At 38.8% G+C, this 23,949-nt stretch overlaps 1 protein-coding gene across 5 annotated transcripts in view; it reads right to left on the reverse strand.

The window, feature by feature from the left end:
• LOC136343400 (5-hydroxytryptamine receptor-like) overlaps positions 1-23,949 on the reverse strand; it is a 172,724-nt gene that overhangs the window by 104,749 nt on the left and 44,026 nt on the right. The gene's annotated exons all lie outside the window — the stretch shown is intronic.

Here is a 23,949-nt window from a genome sequence, read left to right on the forward strand (position 1 = left end):
CACTAATGGCGCAAAAATGGAAGTTTTTGCCCCACGTTTTTCTGTACCTACATATGTGTTATCAATTTATTACTGAATCATCCTCAATGCAAATGGTTCGAAAATGTGATATTTACGGTCGATAATTGTTGCTGAAATTGAAATAGACTTCCCAGATGCAGGCAACAGTTTGGCATTTGCGGGCGAAAAGAGAAAAACAGGTACATATCTAGGTGGGATTGGGAAATGCGTATAATATTCCCGATGTGTGGGACGAGGATCACAAATTAAACTTTATAAAATGGAAAATGTCCACCTGTAAATAATTAAAAATAATTCTATTTGTCACCGTTCGCTTCGGGAAGGTTGGAATCTCTTAAGAAAATACCCTGAAAGGTTGCCAAGGGCTGCTTGCGTTTACGGCATAGCCGAAGTGTGGAGAACTCCACTGACTTGTTTTAACATGTCTTGTGCCTCGCGCGGTATTTACACTAATCGGCGGCATTAAATCCTGCATCCTGCGAGTCCTTAATTGCAGCCATTTTCCAAACCAGATTTATAAAGTTATAAATTATTGGAAATCGCGCTTTTGAACATTAATTTGAGGCTGAAGCGGTTCAAACGTTTCAAACTTCGTGCGCCATAGCGTGATATCACGTGAACTCAACCTAAATTATTTGTTAAAGTAAAGGGTTATCGTGAACAACACAGAAACGCGATTTTTTCTCGCTCTCCTTTCGTTACAAAACTCTACATGTATACGGAATATAAAACTCAGGCTTGCTTCTGAGTTAGTTATGTGTAAACTAAGCTTCGCTATTGTCAGGCTTCGTTCTAATAAATTGCCTATTCCCGAAGGGCCCAAGGTGGGGGCTTTTCGTCGGTAAAATTGCGGCATTAATGTGGGCACGTCTGGAACGCCTGGAGAATATATTGCGCATAATATCTGCTCTTTATAACAAAAAGTCTCTTGAAAAATTAACAAAGATGCAAATTTGAAAGTTCAAAAAATAGCAAAACAAAAGACATTTGTTGCGACCAAAAAAATTCCATGTCGCTTCAAACGACATAGGAAAATTCTTTGTTGGGGATTTATGTGCATGAACACTGCAAAGCAGGGACGGTGTTATTCACCCAGGCAAATAATTGAAATTATGCTTGCTATAAAAGAACGTGATATGTATGGAAATAGCGCATTTCAGCAACAATACTGTAATGGGCCATAATGTGGCAGAAAGAGAAATATCCGTTCATATGCGAATAATAATCAGGGGCCCTGATTGCACGTATCCAGACGTACCCGACTCGAGGCGATTTTGCATCAGTATGCACACATGAACGTCAGTTTTGCTGAGAATAATGAGAAAATAATTTCCCATAGAAAAGCGGCGAATAATTATTCTAAGCGATAAATTCGGTAAATTAAGCGTGTACGAGAATCTATTGTAATTGTCAGACCTTTACGGAGGATTTGATAAATTACCATTATTATCTTTAGCGAGAAGGCGGAGAAGCTCATGCCGTAAATAGCAGAATTAATGCCTACACGTTGTGTGGAACTTTGGATTTGTTGTATTTGTCCATTTTGCGAAACAAAACAAACATTTATTAAGTGCTTACATTATTGGGTAACACCACTCGAATGGGAGAATTTAGATTAGAGATTAAAGGTCTTTAGATTGGGGATGAAGGGTCAGGTGGCCCGAAATTGGGACTTTAAAACCATACTCGCAACAGTAATTCGCACACATCGGAAAAGCCTACGGATATTTTCATGAACAGATCGAAGATCCCCTGAGACTAATTTGAAAATAGAGTTACGCATTCATAGTGTCACAAAGTGTTTAATGCACGGCAAAACTGAAGTTTTGCAGCCACTTCTTTTAGATGTACTAATTTATTTACAACTTCTAAATGTAACGCGCTCCTTTAAACCTGACAAAGCATTATCGGCAATCAAAAAAGATTAACGCCCAATTGGATTCAGATCTGGTGATTGTGCTGGCCGCGACGATGCGCCGATTCCTTCGGCGGTCAACCGGCCCGTCACAATATCGACGAGCATTGTGACGTGTAAGGCCAAAATTTTCGCCGACAGCTCCAGAAAACGGCCGGACTGCAGGGTCTAGAAAGATATCGATGTACTATCGAGCTGTTAGGAATCGATTTGTGAAAACGACGTCGGTTCTAGCGACAATTATTATTCCAGCCCGCGCCACTTTTACGTGAATGGACTTCCTGGACATGTCGTTCAACATTTTGAGACCATCCCAATGCCGCTATTCGATGGAAATCCTAGCGAAATCTAAACCTGGATTCCTTAGTGAAGAAAATTGTGGTCCAGTCAGATCCGTTTCAATTTCGATGTTCTTGACCCCGCTCTTATTTTTTCGCAACGCAATTTCCTCTGGATACAAGTGGACATCTCAACGATCTTCGACCGTAAAGAGTGTAGACGATTTCTAATAGTATCTCGTTCCATAGTCACGTGACGCGTCCGTCGTAAATTCGTAACCAATTCTGGTGCCGTAATTGTGGGTCGCCTTCTAGCCGATAAAACTAAAAATCCATCTTGAGCTGTAGTTGTAATGCGTCCACGTCCTGGGTGTTGTTCGACCGAAGATCCAGTTTGCCTAAAACGACGCCATAATCGAATGATAACACTCTGGGAAACACTCATCCGCTCAGCTACTTCAATTTATCTCAAATCAACTTAAAGAAGGCTTACCGCTCGATTCATCTCATCCAAAATTAAACATTGTGATTCCATTGTGAAACACAGTATGTTCAACGCACCTGCTGAACGCCAGATGGTGTCGAAATAATGAAATTGAATCAATCTACTACTTTGGCAGAGTGCAAAATTCCAACTTTTTTCTATCTGCAAGAAAATTGTTTTCTTTTCACCTATAGATTTTTTCGATAAATTGAAATATGTATACAGAGTCAGGCTTCCATTAATATAGTACAGCATAAACTGTAACACCTCGTAGCGTTTCTAGAATTGTTAAAACTTTTGGAAGGCATATTGTCGGAATCGAAAGGGTTTACAAAATTCGAAGTTCATGGCCTTATTTATGATGATTCCTACATATGCCATTGTTACTGAACGATGGTATATGAGGATGCTGTGCGCAAGATGACGAGCATGAGGATGCTTCCGTGAGAACGTTTCAAGGGAACGTTTGGCAAAGTTACGCAACAATAACGATGAGTTTTTGCGTCGATACATAACCGTGGAAAAAAACTTGGGTTCACCATTTGATACCTGAGATGAAAGAGCAGGCGAAACGATGGAGTCAAAGGGGAGAATCGGCTCCAACGAAGCCGAAAACCGTTTCATCTGCAGGAAAGGGGAAGGCGTCTGCTTTTCAGGATGTCCACGAGACAATATTTAGTGACTATTTCGCTAAAGGGGAAATAATAAAAGGATGATATTATACAATTTTATTGCGGCATTTGAGCGAAGATATTAGGAAGATGCGATTGCATTTGGCGAGAAAGTCTTGTTTCATCAGGACAACCCACCAGTCCACCGTTCGGTCATCGCGATGGCTACAATCGAACTTTTTTCTCGCCCGTCCACTCGCCAGATTTGACCCCCTCAGATTATTTCTAATTTCCAAACTTGAAAAAAATGGCTCGGCGGAAAGAAATTTTCAATGAAAAAGAGGGAAAGCCTGAGGTTGATGCCTATTTTGAAACATTCGAAGCTTCTTACTATAAACAGGTATAAAAGCCATAGAACATCGCTGGGAAAAGTGTGCCGATCTCAAGGGAGACTATGTTCAAACATAATGTAATATTTTACATTTGTTTCCTTTATGTGTTAGATCGGGTACTTCTGGGGCTATACTCGTATTATAGCTATCAAAATTACAAGCTAGGGACTCACACAATTTTCGTGTGATTCGGTGCTAACGGAGCGTAGATTTATAACCTCCACTGGGACGAGTCTAGCAGAAAAACGATTTTCTTATATCTCTGGTTTTCATATTATACAGGGGGTGGCTCGCACACAAAAAAGTTTCAAACTTCAGTTTTTCCGCATGATCGCAATGATCGTTATCTTTTGTGAGTCCTGACCAGAACCACATTGGGACACCTCGTTCTTGTCTTATCCACTGGATATCGCTGGCGAATTCACCCTAGCTTTAAGCCCAGCAATGAGCAATTCAAGGGCCAACAATTTGAGATTAAAGCGAATTTTGCGAATAAAGGTCAGCGGCAAACCTTTAATCGCTTCGATTTTACTTCTCGGCAACAATTTCCCAATATGTGCCGACTTCTTAGCAGTTAGCAGCGCAAGCACAAGTAAACGTGCCCAAGAGAACCAGCTTAATCTAATCGATAAAACATCTAACTTCAACACCTCATATGAGACTTAAGTGAATCGTTCGTAATCTTTGTCCGAGAGTTCCGTAAATTACAATTATTATGTAGACCTCGAAAGGAAAGTCGAAAGGTATTTGCGCTGCATATGAATTATGATATTTGCATGTGTATACAGGAACTAGGAGCAGGTGTGAGCTTTTGACTCTGAAAGTAAAAAAGTTTGACAAATGCCAACCTGCTTTATTTCGTTACATGTAGAACACGCCTTGATTGGTCGCGCTATGTGATCCTTGTTATACAAATATAAATTCCTATGATTTCAGGAAGCATAGATTAAAGAATAGCTAAATATTATATATATATATATATATATATATATATATATATATATATATATATATTCTAATTCGGTTCGTAATAATGTAGCCAGGGAAAACGGTGAAAATTTCCCTACCGGCACGCAAACTTTTCAAGTCACTGACGAAGCGTATAAACTAAACTTAATAAACTTCAAGAGGCGTAGATTCGCATAGAAAATTCTTCAGCAAGCTGACGCTTTTTAGAAAATGTCTTATAACCGCCGGTTTGATAGGGAAAATATATGCTTTTTACGGTGTTCCTTTTCTTTAGAATTTACAGATTTTAACAAAATCGAGATGCGACTTAATTCATAGAGTTAGATTTTCAGTAATCTTCACACATTTGTGCCGACAGGACGTCTTAGAAGTCCTCTGGCGTGTCAATTTAGCCATAGAAATAAATTGCATGTCCGACGAAATTTTATTCATTCGTGTCGTTCATTAACTGAACGAAGCTCAGTTAGAATAAAATTTTGCAAGGCGAATAGTCTGAGAGAGGACCAAAGACCTATCCCCACCTCCAAGTAGCGACCTCTGGATGTTTCGTCCTCGAACCGGAGTATCGTGGGTAACTAACTGCGGAGGAGGGAGAGAGTTAACCGATGCCGAATGCAGAATGACGTTGCTCCATACCGGTAAAACCGAGAAGTACCTGGACACGATCTTGCCGAGGGAACGACCCGTTGCACCATCGGAGACGAGCTCTTGGGGCAAGCACTACGGGAAAGACCGTAGAAGGTTAAGACGAAAAGACGAAGGTACCAAACACCTAAGGATGGCTGTACACGTGTAGATGCCACATCGCAAAGACGAGCGTCTCAAAAAGAAATCAGGCATAATTTTCATTGGCGAAGGAAAAAGCCAAAATTTCTATTGACTGTATCCCTCAGGATTAGCAACAACATCTTACAGGACTAGAAAGCCATAGGCAAAGTGACTGGAAGGAGAAAGAGTGGCGTTATCGCGTAACTTGAATGGACACAAGCTCAGTATGGGGAAGCGCAAAGGCATCACGAACCCTCTCTCGATTACTCAAAGGGTAAAAAGAAGTGTAACAGGACCGAAATGGCTCAAAGAGACAGTAGATATTGTAAAAATAAAAAAGATGAGCAAAGTGTAGAATCAACTGGCAAAATACGCGGAAGTAGATAATAACTACTCCTCCGCCCTGACGATGTAGGGTCCTGTAATAGTACATCAGACTTTTTTAGAGTCCATGTCAATAAAGTTAACAATTTTGTTCTTCTGCAACAATACGTAAAGACGGATTTCCAGAAATTATTTTCTAATGTACAGGGTGACCTTAAAAATTTGTGACGATTTACAATTTCGTCATTTTAAATAGAACACTTCAGTTTTTTGTTATTTCCGGATTTCTCGTTAAATTTTAAGGTCGGGTCACGTAGGCTGTCCTATCTTGAAAATTTGGTATTGTGCGCTAACCGCTGTGAACTTTGAATTCAGTCTTCTGGCGCTCAAAGAGAACCTAGTAAGCTCCGTTTTGAAGCGTTTTAATGTAAAAAAAGTCTTCCACAACCGGCGAAATAGGTCTCTGAAGCTGGATGACTTCAAACCTCAATAACTTACCCACTTCAAATGAATTCCCCAATTTTCTCTAGAGCATCGTGCTCAGTATGCAAAAAACTACGACTTATATTAACGTAACCCAATGCCTGAACCTAGCTATTTTCGAGTTCCCGAAATTTGTTCCTTAGGAAATAGTTTCTGGAAATTCGTGTTTATGTGCTGTATAATCCTGCAGAAGAAAAAAATTATTAACTTTATTAGTATAAAAGCTAGGGAAATCTGACGTACTACTGCAGGACCTTGTATGTCCCTCAGAGATAGTTCCGGAGTCGGAGGTTCTTTCATCTTTAGATTTTTAGCCAGAACACCAGTCTCTTGAAGGTTTTTCTGATGATAAAAAAAAACCACTTGAAGAATACTGCTGTAGTAGGTACTTGCAGCCGCTTGCAGTATTTCCAAGGAATTTATCTTGCTGTTCATATTGGGAGTCAATGAAAATTTATGCTAAACTTTGAAGTGCCAATTGTGTTGAAATCTTAATTTAAGGAAACATAAGAAAACAGTATGTTGGGAACCGCTGGTATAATTACCTGAAAATATTTAATTCAATGCGCACATCGACGGGTTTGTCAGAACTTGTGAAATCGACAGGCGTGCGAAAAATATACCGAAATCCGAAAATACATCGCGTAGTAATCGTTTACGAATAAAACATCTGAAGAGAAACGCAAGTCAAACACCGAGGCATATTTCATCTGACACCCCTTTACCATTATACGGTTTTGATCGTGCGGCAAAAAACCGTACGAGATTTTGCCGTGACATAATTGTTTTCACATCGCTCGGAATTTTGCCGTCGCCCTTCTCAGCTTTAGATATTTTTATTTCATTTGTTCAATGGGCGAGTGTCAAGCCGAGTTGCAAACAAATTATTGTTTTTTGATTGCTTTATCGCCACCGACGAAGAAGACAAAACATTCGCCATTCTCAAATTTAGAAACAAGACACGGCTGCTGTACGATACTGCACCGGCACTTTATCGTGGTCGTATAATGTCAAAATTCTCATGGTTTTGTTCGTTTCTAGAATCGCATAGTTTTTTGCAGCATAACGAAAACTGCACAATGTGAAAAATGCCTAACCCTATGGCTAATGACGTGTCCAGTGGGAAGTACAGTCGAATCGAAACAATCTGTGACTGTAACAGGTCAGAATAACGAAAATGTACACGAAACAATAAATAACCCATGAATGTTATCCACGTTTGGTTTAGATGTGAATTAAGTATTACTATCTCCCGCCATTATTTTAATTGCAGTTGAAAAGGGTAGATCGGCATCAATGCAATGCATTGCTTGATTGTAGGAACCAATCGAATTTAATAACGGAAAACCTTCGTAAATGGTTAAATTTAAGTTTCAAAAATATTAATTTTTTATTATCAGGCATTCGCCAAGGTGTCACAAACATTAACGAATGAACACATTAAAAAAATCAGATGCACATTCAATGAATTTGAATCCTGCTTATCGTTGGTGGTTTCACCAAATCCCACTGAAAACTGTTTGAATTCTCTAGATCGGTGCTTCAGATTCCAAAACATATAAATTTAGTTGATGAGCGATTCAGTGGACCAAAACAAATCCGCATTCTAGTAGACGCGGACGTGTTCCGTAGTGCATTAGATTTGGGTGAGCTGAAATTAGGTGCGGAATCCCCCGACATTGCAAGAAACCTTTTTGGAAACGTGTTGTGAATCACAAACTCAAAAAAGGGCATGTGACTTATCGAGTAATGAGGCAAATAAAGAGCTGAACGACTGGTTAGCGGAATTTTGACAAATTCCAAGTTTCTGTCAAAGGAAGAGCCTCATTGTGAGGAGTACTTTACCGAGACTACTGCCATTGACGTTGATCATAGTTTTTCGGTAAAATACGCATTCTAAAATTACTCAAAGATCTGTCCGGGCACTATCCAAAGCTTGAAAACGATTAAATTGTTTAGAAAGAGTTGGAAAAGTATCAGAAAACAGTGCTTTGAATCATTTGACACCCAGCACGTACGTCTTTGATAAATTATCTTACGCCATCTCCAACATAAAAAAAAAACTCAACTTCACTTGAATGCGGCTCTCTTTGTTTCATTATTAGTTGGAATTTATTTGAAAATTGTGTTTTCCTACGCTTGCGCGTTGGCCAGCTAAATTTCCTCGAGTGCCTAAAAATGGTATTTGCATTCAGACAAAAAGTCTTTTTGGCCGACTCTCACTTTCCGAACCAGCAACTTATAAATAGAGGATCGACCAATGAAATTCAGCCCTGTCTTCAAGAATTTCGTGAATAATTTCCTCACATTGTAGTGCCGGAATGGCAATTTTGCGGCACTTTGAATTATGTCGTGAAATTGTTTCCTGGAACTGACAGTCTTCAAAGAAAATCGGGGAGTGGTAGACCAACTAAAGGAACTCCAGAACTTGTTGAAAATGTGAGGCGAGTATCGGATGCCAATCCCCGCACATCTTTAAGAACACTTTCTCAACAAGTGGATGTATCGCTTGGCACTTGTGGCTCAATTCCTGAAAAAATCCGGGTTTGTAGCCGTACAAAGTGGAAGTGTTTCAGGAACCGCAGCATTCGGATTATGAAAGGGAACTGATATATTGCGGTTGGTTTAAGGTTTAAGTCTTGAGCTATTTTTAATAAAATCCAACCGCTAGCAAAGGTACGCAGAAAGGCATTTAAGTGAGGTTAGATTTATTTGTTTACGTTCGAGATTATGCAGAAGAACATATCAAAGACATACGGAGTCGAACAATTTCAAAACCCATTTGACTGAAAATTTTTAAAACGCACGATGACAGCCCGACGGAACGAGGCGACTCGCACTCAATTGTCACGTGTCTAAGACTGCGAAAGCTCGTTCCAAATGCGAACATCAAAATAATTTGCCGATGCTTGAAGAGTAAAGAACACGAACGGAATTTCTCAAAAGTATTACGGCGCTTAAATGTCGAATAACTTATAAATGTGGTGACGTAACAACGCGGTGAAGTACGGCACGAAAGTGCGCCTTTCCGAGCCACATCGTCGAAAAAACCGAAACAAAAACCACCGATCATCCAAGAAAATTAAAAATTCATTTTACGTGAACGAGTTTTTAGTCAGTGTAGATTCCGAAACAGGAGACATTTTCATTCGAGCCAAATTTAAGTTGCGAAAGTGATCATCTAATAACACAACCGTTTTAACTAGCATTCGAGAGCTGAGCCGAGACAAAAGCCACGATAATTTAATCCTTTTCATGAAGATAAACAGAACTCTTGAAATTACCTTGGATCCCAAGCAGAATACCTTGATACACTTGATTAATGTTAAATACGATTCAACCCGTGCTACTAAAAGAACAATTATTTCGACAATTTAACGACTTTATGATTCACTTGGATTGATCAATCCAGCGATAACAAGGGCAAAGTTAATTACGCAGGCGCTATGGAAATTACAAACTGATCGAGACCAAAGGGTTCCCAGTGATCTCGAACAGGGTTGGTGTAAGGATGATAGAGCCTCGCAACTTTAGCAAGTGCGAATCGCGCGAGGTCATAAGGATTTTCTGATTGTTCAGAAAAGGCCCGTCGAGCCTCCGTTTATGCTCCCTCAGCAGGTGCGCTTCGGGTCGTTTCAGACAATCCAAGTGCAGCTCCAGTTAAAAAACTTAATTTGTCTCGCCTTAAGATGTTGGGAATTTACGGAAGTGATGAGTGGGCCCTTGTGCGAAACAAAGATAACCTTGCAGGTGCAATATCGAGCGGATCGACCCCGAGGGAGTTGCTGCAGTCTGATCTCTGGTTTTTTTCGAAATCTTGAGAAAAAATATGTCAGTTTGGAAGTGAACTTAAGACAGTAATGAAGATCCCTTTCGATGACTTACGCAAGTTCAAAAATTATCTCTCTCTAGTAAACAAAACTATAAGGAATCTAATTACTGACAATTTTGGATTTAACATTTTTAAAAGATCCTCGATTTTTTTTTTTTTTTTTTTTTTAATAAAGTGATATGCAGACTTATGAATCAGAGCTTAAAAAGGACAAATCATTCGCCTAATACTCTGATAGTAAAAGAACCGAACGAATCTTTCGTTGGATTAGTGAAATTAGTTCAGGTTAGGTTTTACAAGTAAATTTCCGATTTGGTGAAAGAAAGCGCACTCTCAAGAGACAGCAAAATTTTAAACCTAAACCCGTGGATAGAGTCGGCCGGAATGTTTCGAGTGCGGAAACGTTTAATAAACTCACACTTTACTTTCGAACAACAGCACCTAACTATCCTGCCTTACAAACATCAATTCACAGACTTGGTAATAATGGACGGGCACATGAAACATCTTCAGGCGGGAGTACAGAATCTACTTTCGGCCATTCGTCTTAGGTTCTGGATAATAAACGGAACAAGCGCGGTTAGACGCAATCTTAGTAAATGCATAAGATGTTCCAAGGTAAAGCCCAAGCCTCCAACATTCCTGATGGACTCACTTCCCTCCGCAAGAGTAATGCTTTCACGTCCCTTCTCTAATTGCGGAATTGATTATGCAAAGCCAATATACAGCGGTTGTAAAAAGAATTGCAACAGTTTCATGATTTTCACAGCTCGATATTTGAAACAAACAAAACGTGTAATAATAAAAAAAAAACAGGCATTTAAATGCATCATTATGGATATTAAAAATTTTTACCCGTATCCGGCTCCCCTAGAAAGTTTTTCTTTTCCAATGGAAAGGCACACAATGTAGTATATCAAATGAAAGGTAATGCAGCAAAGGATACTGCGGTATACTTATGACAAAAATTTGATTTGCAGTTTCCTTAAAAAATAAAGTTATCAGATACAAAATAAAGTAACTGAATATTACATTAAACGACGTGAAATTCCCACAATAAATGTTCAAGTTGGGCGCCAGTAACAATTTGGCCATGACTCAGTCGTTCCTCGAACTCATTTATCCAATTATCCAGTGATGCCTCTGTTATTAATTCTAATTCTGCTTTAATTTTAACACATAGATCATCCAAATTATACGGTCTATTTTTGTAAACGAAGCCCTTTAAGCGATCCCACAAAAGAATCAAGGGGCGTAAAATCTGGACATCGTGGTGGTCATTTTTGTGCGTTCGTTCCATCGATCCCCCCATTAGATTAAATCTCATCGATACACCTTGCTACAGCCATACCGTAATGTGGTGATGCACCGTTTTGCTCGAACGAAATGTTATTGGCTACTTTATGCCATTTTCACTGGGAAAACTTGCAATGATTGATGGAATCATTTCGTTTTGCAATAAATTCAAATATGATGCATTGTTTAAGTTCTCTCCAATAAAAAAAATGGATCTACGTACAATATACCCATCGATACATCAAGTTTTTGCGACTGTTGTGTATGCAGAATCTGCATCCAATTAGGTTCGTCTATAGCCCAGCAGTGACAATTATTCCGATGAATAGATCCATTTAAGCGAAACGTTGCTTCATCCGAAAATAAAATTCTAGAAAAGAACCTATTATCCTGAATCTCTTTTTCTCACGTCAATTCACAAAATTCCATCTAGCAATCAAAACCTTTAGAGGATAATCCTTGCATAAGGAAAATTTGATGTGGGTGAAGTTGTTCTTAATTTATAGAAGATTACATACTGAATTCGCAAATACCAGGTATCAGGTGTACTATTACGAAAAAAATTATTTAAAAAAATAGAATCACAAATTAAATTAAATATTAAAATTAGTGACCATTAACTATTATCAACTTAATTTCTGAGTTTTTTTTTCTAAATCAACCAAACGTTAAATTGTTTATTTATTCAATTTATGATTGTTGACTTGTCCCGTTCGGTCACTTGGAAACGGTGTGAGAATTCTATTTCAGCTAAGTAAATGTCGAAAGCAGTTGTAAAGTTTGAAAGAATGGGGCCTTTAACGGATAAAAAATGAATAAAAATTTTGATTATGGTAAAATACGGCAGAACCCGAATCAAGTCAACAAGTAGCTGCAGAAGAGTCAGTATGTAAATCTTCTATTTTAAAATATTTAAAGAAGAAGAAATGATATCCATACAAAGTACATTTAGTCCAGGTACTTGCTGAAGACGATTTCTACAGCAGATTACAATTTTGCGAAATGATGATGAATAGATGCAATGCCAACTCGCATTTTTCAAGTAAAATAGTTTTTTCCCACGAGGCAGTTCTGCTCATAATTACAAGTATTTTTTGTTAATGCGAAAAAACAAATTTTTAGAAGTTTTAGAATCATTTCAATGTAAAATAAAAATCAAAAGAAAAATAAGCTTCTGAAAATTCCCAATAAATTTTTTAAAGTTTACATAAAATATGTTTAGAATTTCCCAAAAAAAACTCAAAAACGTCATAACATACGTGGGATTCTAAAACGAAAAAAAATAGAATATACGTACATGTGCTACATGATTAACCCTGTACGCATGTCTGTTACGTCGAAAAAGGCACAAGTAAAATTGATATTTGACGCGTTCCAGCATATTCATGAAAAATATTCCCTTCAATTTTTCATGAACTTATGCAGTACCTTTGTTCCTCTGTGTAGACGCGCTGACGTTTAACGAAATGTGATGGCGACAGTATACTTCCACCAAAACGTCCCGGGCAGACTCTACGAGTACTCCATCCGAGTGTTTTCAATATACACTTGCGTTCGCTTAGTAAACACTTTCAGAGATCGCATAGGAGCGAAATCACTCGCCTCACTTGTCCTTTGTGTTAAGCTTGGAACTTTTGACTCGTGAGAAAAAGCTACCTTCAAAAATCGATGGAGCTTCTACGAAGCGGACGGAGGCCAGGTGAGCGCGTCCAGTTCATTCTCGCTCACGGTTGCACTCGCCTGACCTTGACGAGAGTGTACTATCGGCAGAACAGTCTTACTGAGCTAGTACACATGCTAGTTCCCGATGAAAGTATTTTGCTCTAGTTTTCTCCATTGTAAAATTTCCGGCAATAGTAGTTGCATCACGAAGTTAGTCGATGTCACTAAATCATAACGAGCGGTGAAGGTTGTTGATTAATTTGCACAGAACAGTGCCCTGAAACTGCGAACTCACAGTAGTCCGAGCGTTAAACACAGAGTATTCTAGAATATGTTAACAATCTCCCGGATTCGTAGAGAATACACCAAAGTAATATGACAAATTCCTATAAAATTTTTTTTTACAGACCCTCCCCACGAAGGTACTAGCTCCTAAAGGACGCCCCTGGAAAGCTCTTTTTCTTGATTGAGTTTTAAAGTATCCCATCTAACATTCATCATACTAAAAAATTATTTAATTACGCTAAGTACTTTAAAACTTATGCGAGAAAGACTGATTTCCAGAGGCGTCCTTTAAGAGCTTGTATCTCTGCAGGGAGGGTCTGTAGAAAAAACCGCTATAAGAACTTATCATGTTGTTTTGCAGCATTCTCCGTGAATCTGAAAAATTGCCAAGATATTCTGGGACGCCCCCCATATATAGAGTCTAAAATCATCTTGGCTGCAACTTTGTTGACGCGCCACGTTCTCGATTGCAAGGAGGGATCAAACATTTTGATCTTCAAGCCGAACGTCACATTTCATTCCTCTATCTTCATGCCGCATTTGGTCCTTTCTCCGGATCAAATAGGGTTTGTAATACACATGGAGCGGAATCTACTCAATTTGACGTCATTTAAACAGAGTGCTATCCCCCCCCCTCCCCCCATACACACACCACCCGCCTTCCTTCCCACCCCGAAGGTTCGGAATTTGCTGCTTTAAAAAGCTAGTTCTCGAGCTTTTTCAAGTATCGGACGTCGAGGTTTTTTCCAATTTTAATAAATAGGAACGACATTAGAACCTTCGATAATACAAAACTTTAACCAACGCCATTTTAACAACGTCCTTGTTTTAACATTACACTTAATTTCCAATTTCAGCAGGCTGAAATTTACCCTGTGCCCGAATTGTCTTGTTTGCTATTTTACATGCAACGTTACGGCAGTGTGCCGTTCGGATCAACATAATTCCAGTAATTGTTGTAGCTTCAAACGCTATTTTCATTAATTAAATTCTCCCGTTGTCAGTCCATTGGGTTTATTAACTTTGATCTAGCCAAAATCCGATTCCGGTTCGTGCTTATCGTAAATATGTGTTATGTCGGGCTTTTTCAGGTGAAAATTACTTTTTCAAGAGTATTTATAGTTAATTCAAACAGCACGGAAACTCTAGAATGGCCCGACGCTGGAAGTGGATTTTTTTTTGAAAATGTTATTTAACCATTTACTTTTCGATCCGGCGACTTACTGTTATTTTCGTTTTATTTGCACAAGCCGTTATAAGCTTCGAACGTAGCTTCTACCGTGCCGGTGGATACTCCTGTTTATTAACTTAATGGCTTACTATGTTTACACTCGTCATTCGCAACTACTATAACCAGTTCCAAACTCCTTTTTTGCCAAAAAATTTTCTAATTACCCATCAACCCACACACGTTGGCAAGGTCTAACGAAAAAAATTTTTTTTTTTTTTTATCAAAACCTAATAGCAAGTAATTTCAATTGTAGTTGATACCGTAGTATACTAGTGCATCTTCCCGCTCTGTACACATATTCCAACTGATTGAAAAAATCTAAAAGTGAATAAACAATTTTCCAGTCGATAAGAAAACGTTAACATTATCTAATCTGCTAAATTATCAAGTTGATTCAATTTCATTCTATCGACACTAGCTGGTGCTCAGCAAGTGCATTAAGAAATACTGTGTTTTACCATGGAACCACAAGATTTCACCCTCCATGAGCTGAATCGAGCGGTAGGCCTTCTTCAAGTTGGTTTGAGACGGATTGAAGTAGCTGAGCGCATGGGTGTTTCCCAGAGTGTTATCATTCGATTATGGCGGCGATTTAGGCAAATTGGAACTCCGGCAGAATAACATCCAAGACGAGGATGCATTACTACTAGAGCTCGAGATCGATTTTTAGCTTTAACAGTTAAAAGGCAACCCACAAGTGTAGCTCCTGAATTGGTTGTAAATTTTCAGCGGACGCCCCGCATAAATCACCTATTTGAAGCAAAACTTCATAGTCGAAGACCACCCAGATGTCTACCACTTTCCAGAGGTAGTCGCGCTGCAAGATTAAAGTGGCGGCAAGAATATCGAAATTGGAACGGAGTTGATTGGATTACGGTTTGATTCACTGAGGAATCCAGATTTGAATTTCAACCAGATCCTCATCGAATAGGAGCGTGGATACTTCGAGCCTTTAACATGTCCAGAAAGTCCATTCAAATAAAAGGTGGTACAATAATGGTATTGGTATAAGAGGGCATAACCATTTTTGGCAGGACAGACCTCGTTCTTCCAAATCGGTTCCCAAAACGTCAACAGCACTCCGAGATCGTTATTAACCCTACGGCCCGACCGTTTGCTGGCGCTATTGGCGAAAATCTTCGCTTCGCACATGACAGTGCTTGTCAACCTGTCGCCCGTATTGTGACCAATGAAAGAATTGTCGCATTGCTGTGGCCCGCACAATCGCCAGATCTGAGTCCAATTGAGCATATCAGGGACATGCTTCAAAGGAGCGTTTTTGCCATACATGGGCCACATTTACGCTGCCGTTTAATTCCGGGAGCTACTGTCAGAAGAACGGGGGAGGACACTACAAGTGGAAATTAACAATATCATTTTGAGTGTGTACGGCAGAATTAAGGGCTGCAATTAATAACCGTGGGGGACATATTTGGTGTTAGATTTCATCTCTTTTGATTGCTGAGAAAGTTTTGTTAAGTAAAGAGAGACGCGTTTTAGTTACATTTACAACTTACGAATAAATCAATATAATTTAGAAATCTATCGACAAAAGCTTAGTTGCGTTATGCATTGATCGCTTTCCAATACTATAAATACATAACTTTATTTCGTAATCAATTTGAGAAGAACTTCGCTCTATTTATGAATATGTATATCCTCAGATTTTTCTGATGTGTGCATTTTGAGCTCGTTTCACTGAAGCTCAAGTAAATTCTGCATAATACCTTCTTACGATTGGCATCTCTACGTGTTGACAAGATCAGTCTGGCTAAAGAACGTTATTTCGATGGGAAGACGCGCTCACATTACGTTTTCTCATAATGAACTCGCCCATTGCCATAGCTGCTAATCTCGAAGGGAAAACTGTTTTATTTACTTACAGGATGTTGTCGCATAGGCGACAAGAAATGCGAACGTTCCGATCATACTTTCGGTTTTTACCAAAGCTATCTGCTTCCACAAGAGGGATATGTCACGTGTAGATATACCCAGATGATGATAGAGCTAACATAGTCAGATGAAAACACAACAAACAAATACCCCCCGACATGTTATATTAGCACTATACTATCCTGAGGGTCATGAATAGCCGATCCCTTTCGCACCGATCTGTGCACCCCGTTGAGGATTAGTCCCAAAGGGGGGCCAACGAGGACCTGGCTGGCACATCTCGCCCATTATCTCAACATGGGAAGATCGTTGCACGAGATTGCGGCTATTATTAAAAATCTCCCCCTTACCCCGGTAACGACCCTGACAATGTGCATAGTTCCATATGCATAGTCTTCTACGAGGACAGGAAGGGCTTCTTCACCGTTTATGTTCCACGAGTCCATATTCTTACCGTTCGTGCAATACTTTACTACACCGCTCGGAAGTTTTCATCTAATAGATTTTTGCACCAGTGCAATATGAACGTTTAAGATTTATCGCTTGAATGTTCTTTGAATGGGTTCGCGCGGTGAAACATCTCCGTGAAAGTTGCGTGAGATCATTTTTGCTTCGAGGCTCTGGCGACTGTCGCGATTGTAAAATCACCCGCGCAGTGAGCTGTTCAGCAAAATATGCAACTGATACCTACGAAATGTGGATACTTTCACAGTTCATCTAAATATTGAAGAAAAAAATAGTCATTGGCATAGACAGCAGGAAAAAGTAGCAAAAAGTGTCTATAGATGCCAGATAAATGGTCCAGTGGTCCAATATATTGAAAACGTTAAAATGTCTTATTAACCATAATTTTCAATGTGCGGTTCATATATACATATAGATATTAATAGAGGGTCCTAATAAGCGTTCGTTGTTTTATTCAGTCGACAATTCATTCGGGTACCTGCAGGTCTCCCAAGTGAAATCTATCATTGCACGCACGTAACAGTGCCTGATTATTCCCGATCGCGAGTTATGTAGCCATCCGTAACATCACGGGGCCATGTTACGCGAGTATCATGGCAAAGTGCAATAAACCATGTGGTAAAAGGAGAACGAATGTGGAGCGTGGATAATTTTGTTAATACAACAACAGAGGTTCTCGTTATCTAAGCCAGCAACAATAGTAGGAGCGACGATATTGCCGAATTTTATATTAGTGGTTCTGATCAAATCTAACGGATTAGCCTGAGTAAATAAATCAAATAATAATATATAGGGTGTCGCAAAAATTCACGTCAAAGTTGGTATTGTGAGGTTGTTTGTATTAATATATTAATGCAAATAATCTCATGATATTTGAGTTGATGTAGTACCGTGAAAATTTTTGAAAGTTACTTCAAACATACTTTTTTGACTTCTTGCTTTGAGAGCAAATAGCTTGGCAAGGCAGGCCGCTAAGAATTTCTTTATATGAAGTATTAGCATTATTTTAGCCTTTGCTACAGCCCCTAAAACTTATGACGTGACTTTTCCGGACGCTGTGCATATAGCTAATGTATTTTTGATTTGGCCATTCAGCAATATTTTGAATCACTGTGCTAGCAACGTACATATATTTTTTATCCACTTTTTATGTGGCCTACCATAATGATCCATTTTTTCAATATTTAGATGAACTTCGGTAGTAGTAGTAATGAACACAATTTTCGGTAGTAGTATCTAAATTATTTTAATTAAACACAGTTAAAAATATGTTAAATTTAAAGCTAAAAAAATTTATTTGATTACTCATGGAATGTTCCTTCTATTTTTTCGCCACTTTTGCCAACAATTTTTAACCGAAGGTTTCCATTAATTTGCTCAAAACGGGAAAAATTTCCATCCAGAACAGAGACGTATCGAAAGATACTAACGCCTCTATAATATATCACCATCCATTCAAGTTTCACGCCTTTCACATAAATAACGTTTGTCCGTTTTAAATTATAGGTCGATATGGCTAATGTCGGTTGCAATGGGTAATGAATGCGCCTCTGATTTGCATAACCATCTAAACCGACAATATGAGATTTGTCATTGAGATAGCTTAATGGATGCGTTATTAGAATTTATTGCATGTGGGTAAAAATCCCGATTTGTCCTCAACGTAGACAGGGAATCTCCAGGGGAAGGTGTGTTGTCGGCACATTTGCTTGACACAAGGAATTAAGTTGACACTTAATCATGGTTTTTGTTAACGTACCGTGTTTGTGCTGGAGCTGAGCCAGTTGATATTTACATATACATACAGGGTGTCCCAGAGAAGAGTGTCGACCTCGAAATATCTCATCTGTTGTTTGTTAAAAAAAAAACATTAAAACGCGTCAGCGTTGATAGTAGAAAATTTGACGAAAAAGTTATTTTCGAAATGTCATCCTTCTACCCCCGATAAGAGCGCCTCTGTGAAGTTTTTAAATTGGAAGAGGGGTTGTATTATACCTCGTCTAAAAGGCAATTTTATTTTCTATATGGCCAAGCTTGTATTTTTTATTTTTGTACGTCGATCTTCCAGAAATTAAGCAAATATCAAATAACTCGATTTTAACCATTTTAGTGACATTTTATTTATTTTGTCGCACGGAATACTGAAAGTCACTTATTCGGTTTTTGTTTAGTTTCCATAAAACCGACGAATAAAAATAAAAAATAAAAGCCGGACAATGTAAAGAATGAAATTACCTTTCAGACAAGGTGCAACACAACCACTCTTCCAATTTAAAAATTTTGAAGGAATGGTTTTCACGGGCAGAGAGATGACGTCACGAAAACAACTTTGTCGCCAAGTGACGTCCCCCTCCCTAGAGCGGTTCACGTTTTTTAGCTTTTTTTGTTAAGTGAAGAACAGAAAGAATATTCAGGGTGGACACGTTTCCCTGGAATATCCTGACAGAGGGAACCGTAACATCGGGCTGCACGATTCTCTGTCGAATGTAATTCAAATAACGTTTCAAGATATTGGTTTGTAGCAAGTTTTTTGCTCGACATATAGATCTTGATACGTAATCTCATAAAACCTTATTGGCTTTAATATTTTATTTTACTGCGGCCCTCGATGTTGCCTTCGTTGTTGCAGAGCCCAGGCTACAGTGTTTATGTAGTCTTTTTCTTGAAGATTTGACAAAAAAAGCTGTCGCTCTTTCCCTGAATAGAATTCATTACGGACAAAAACACTACTCTATTAGATAATGGAATAAAAGAAGGATGAATGACTACGTCGGCAAACTTGACGGTAATTTTTAGTCGGCTCTAAGTATTTGATAAATTACCGTCTATTCAAGCGGCAGCTCCAGCTGCCGGCGTTTATGTGTAATTCTTGCTACTTCTCCACCTAGATTGGGAGACCGCCAGGCAGTTTCGTCCAGCATTGGTCAGTTTAACGTTTCCATTACGTAAACTCCGATAAAGGGCTCAATAGGTCGCAAATGCATGTCCGAATCTAATGCGTTCCTTACGTTTCGTGCGTCCCTCGCGTTTAATCTCGGCCAAGTCAGATAATCTACGTGCGCTTTGCGCCACTTAAGGATGTATTGTAATTGTCAGTTCCTTCCGAATTGTTTGATAAATTGCCCTTATTCGCTTGAGCACGAACTCGAGTTGCTAATGGCCATTGTAATGTATTCACCACCTGAAGTGAAATTCAGATATGCATTATGCGCCACTCTCGAAGGCACTTCAAGAGGACAAAAACCTATCCCTTCTGGCAGCAAAAGCGTTTACATTATAGCTACGAAAAGAAATTTCAATATAAATTAAGGAAATTCGTTGAAGTGAAATCGGTTTGCAAACTTCATAACCACTCAAGAACTCCAACCGAACGCGTCGTTTGCCAGCAATTGGCATTTACTATGGGAATAAATTCCGTTTTATGTTGCAACTAAAGTCGAAAAGTTTAATATGTCCATTCAATTAAATATTTATTGCAACTCTACGTTGAGTGCAGAAGCTAAGGAATTCGAATATTATGACTTACTTAAGTATAAACATTTTCTTGGAGATAGTAGTTTTAAGTTGGACAAGAGTTTATGATGAAGTCGTTGACTAGAGTTTTTAACAAGATAATGCGATTCTAATCCAATCCTATTGGGATAAGTCAGTCCAGAAGACTTAATTATGAAACCCTTTATTCACTCGGAATAACAAAATGTTGACAAAGTTGGGGAGACGGATAAAACAATTTCTTCCAGAGCAAAAACTCTGACTGACACCAAACTAAGTAAGATTTGTCCCTAAAAAAAGAAATTGCCCAAAAACCCTAAAAGTTTAGGCCTTTCACGGGGTAATTGAATTTGGAACTTTTTTATTCGGCCAGACATAGTCAGTTTTTTCCAAACATTTGATAAATCCATGTTTGCTGCAGTTCCAAATTGCATTATACTGCAGCAAACTTCTGACGAAGTAAGATTTCTTTTTTCTCTCTTTTCGAAACGTTTCAATGGTTATCATGGCAGAATTAAAAGGATTAGAAGTTTCTTAGTCAACTGTCGAGGCTGCAATAAAACTTTCTGAAATCAGCATTCCTACCTTAAAAGAGAATCAAAAACTTCGCCTTGTTTGTCCAATTTACTAAACTCCCTCGTCAAAATGGTAAAAGATTAAAAGTCAAGCAATTCCACCTCGGACAGGGTCCGTTATATGGATGTGTAAGGAATAATGTATTCTTTCATAACGATACTGATAAATGGCGATGACGTTTTTACTACATTTTAATTTTTTTTTATCAAGAAATGTGTCCAGTAAAAATTAGATTAAGTTGTTGTCCCTTTTTAAGGGCCCCAAACTATTTTTTCTTGCCGCGTAACAGTCCAACGAAGTCCCACTTTTGCCTTTCAAACATGACCCTCCATTTACGATTCGTTTTATGGAACCCGCGTTTACTTGCGCATGCAGAAGTCAAATTTAATCGGGGACAAATCGGGAAAAATTCGAGGAAAAAATTATTTTCCTCATTTCATTAAAAAGAAATCGATCAGAAAAACAAAATAACAAAAACGCCCGGTGCACGTTTCCAACACCGACCAAATGTCAATCCAGAAGTTCGAATTCTTAATTTAAAAAAAGGCAATAGCAATTCCCTGCTTGCCCATCTGGTTCATCACCTCGGTCGACTCATTCGCACCTCTGTTGATACATACATACACGCATTTGTACCATTAAAAATGGTGCGTTTAATGGAAACAGAAAGAGTTGATTTGTTAACGATGGTTCGGTGTCGAGATCGAAAAGGGACCCAACAAGAGGTTGCGGCACTTTTTAACGAAGTGCGGCCGAATCTGCCACCCGCGTCACAGCTCTGTGTGTCAGAGGTATAAAAAAAATCCATGCAGACCGGAAGTGTCCAAGATAAGCCTAAAACTGGACGAGCGAAGTCCGTTACAGTTGGTGATGCCGCGCTAGATATCCTGTTAGCTGTGGAAGATAACCCTAAAAGATCCTGCAGCTATTTAGCCGCAGACCAACCAATATCCGAAGCGTCGGTGCGCAGGATTCTAAAAAAGGAAAATTTCATCGTTACAAAGTTCATTTAGTGCAGGAACTTAGCGAGGATGATTGTAATAAGAGAATGCATTTTTGCGACATCGTGACAAGAATTTCTGAAAAAAATCCTAATTTTTCAGAAAAAATTATATTCTAAGATGAAGTCACATTTGCCTTATGCGTGACGCCAAATGGGCATAACTGTCCTCGTTGGTTTCAAGGTAATCCTCAGTGGATGACAGAAGTTCACACGCAAAGACCTCAAAAATTCAACGTGTGCGCGGATATCGTGGACAATAACTTGGTCGAACCTCTTTTCATATATGGTAATTTAACCATTATACAATATCTTGACTTATTAGAACAACGAATTGTACCAACGTCACGGGTTGTTTACGGCGATGATATTAGTGAAGTATGGTTCCAGCAAGACGGAGGACCTCCTTACCTCGGATTCGAAGTTAGGAATTTTTTAAACCTGCTCGGTCATTGCGATGAAATAGAGGTGTCAGCTCGATTAGCACTGATTTAAAGTCCTGCGACCTTTTCCTTTTGAGACCATTTAAAGTATCGAATTTGTAAGGACCGGCCAAATAACATAGTTGATTTAAGGGCTCGTATCGTCGGGGAATGCAATCAGGCAAGGCACCTGCGTTCGGCTGAGGAGGTCATTCATGCAAAGAACAGCTTTACGGTCGTATCAATTTATATATGATTTTTGCAAGGAGTATTGTATTATTTTGCTATTCTAAATTATTTCTTTATTGATATAATATAATTAAAAAAAAATAAATTGTGTAAATTTTTCTTCTCTTGCTTTGGACTGTTGCGGGGCCGGGAAAAAGTTCAAGGTCATCAAAAAGTGACGAGCAGTTCACCTTGTAACTTCTAATTGAAACATTTATTGTTAAAAAAAAATTATTTAAAAAGTTACAGCCACTATTCCATACACAATGACGGACCCTGTGACGTCGAGCCATTAAAGTGGTTTAGTGGTATTGCAATTTCCCAATGAGCGTGCAGCAAATTGCTTAATCCCTATCAAAATAAACGACTTCTAGCTGCCAAGGCGCTGAATGCTCTATTTTATATTTTCTGGAAGGGCGCGTAGAGCAATTTATTCATCAACTTCTTGAAAAAGGGTTATTTATTTTGAATACTTTTTCCGAATCCGTTTCTACCTTAAAATTTCTCCAATTCGTCACGGGTCAATGCCGATTTCACGTCCAATTAGCGAAATTGTATGTTTCAACTCAAATTTGGCTACGTCGAGATTCGCAAATATGGGGATTGACTTCAACTTTAATTGATGTAAAGCTCTGGGACAAATTCGGCATTTGGCTTCGAAAGGCAAAGAATAACATTCGAACTCAACAAAAAAGAACAAACAAATCGAACTGGTTCTTATGTAAGGGTCAAGATGTAGTGGCGAATGTTAAAAAGCACTTTGGAAAGCCTCTGGGGAAGGGATCTGTATTTGTGAAGAACAAAAAGCTATACCTTGTTTATGTCATTTGCGCATAGCTTAAAGTTTTAACTTTGTTCCAGGTCGCATTTTCCGAAAAGAAAAACAAAAAATAATTCCTCTTTCGGTGTGTTTTCTGGAATATCAAAAAGAAATTTCAAATCCGGAAATTTAAAACCGTTATGGGAGGCAATAAGTTCCCCACGACGGTAACAGGCCAGAATGATACGCCGAGAATAGTGCTATTGGAAATTGCTATGGTCAAACTTGGCGATAAATTTGAGGGATTACAATTCTGTGCGTGTTTTACTCGACTTTGGTAGGCAGTCCTATTTCAAAAGTGAAAAAAAAAAACAAAAATTCGAGGCATATTTGGAAACCGTTTTACACTTCAAATTTAAGCCTGAACTGGATGATTTTGTTCACTTCAAAAAGTGTGGCTCATTGTGTGCTTCAAGCAAGCTACGACTTTGGTCTTCCCTTTACATCAGCTTAGCCTTTTATGGAAACGTCCAAATTCTTCGTTTCCCCAATTCCGGGAATG

Source organism: Euwallacea fornicatus, chromosome 14 (assembly GCF_040115645.1).
Source record: "Euwallacea fornicatus isolate EFF26 chromosome 14, ASM4011564v1, whole genome shotgun sequence".
NCBI lineage: Eukaryota > Metazoa > Arthropoda > Insecta > Coleoptera > Curculionidae > Euwallacea > Euwallacea fornicatus.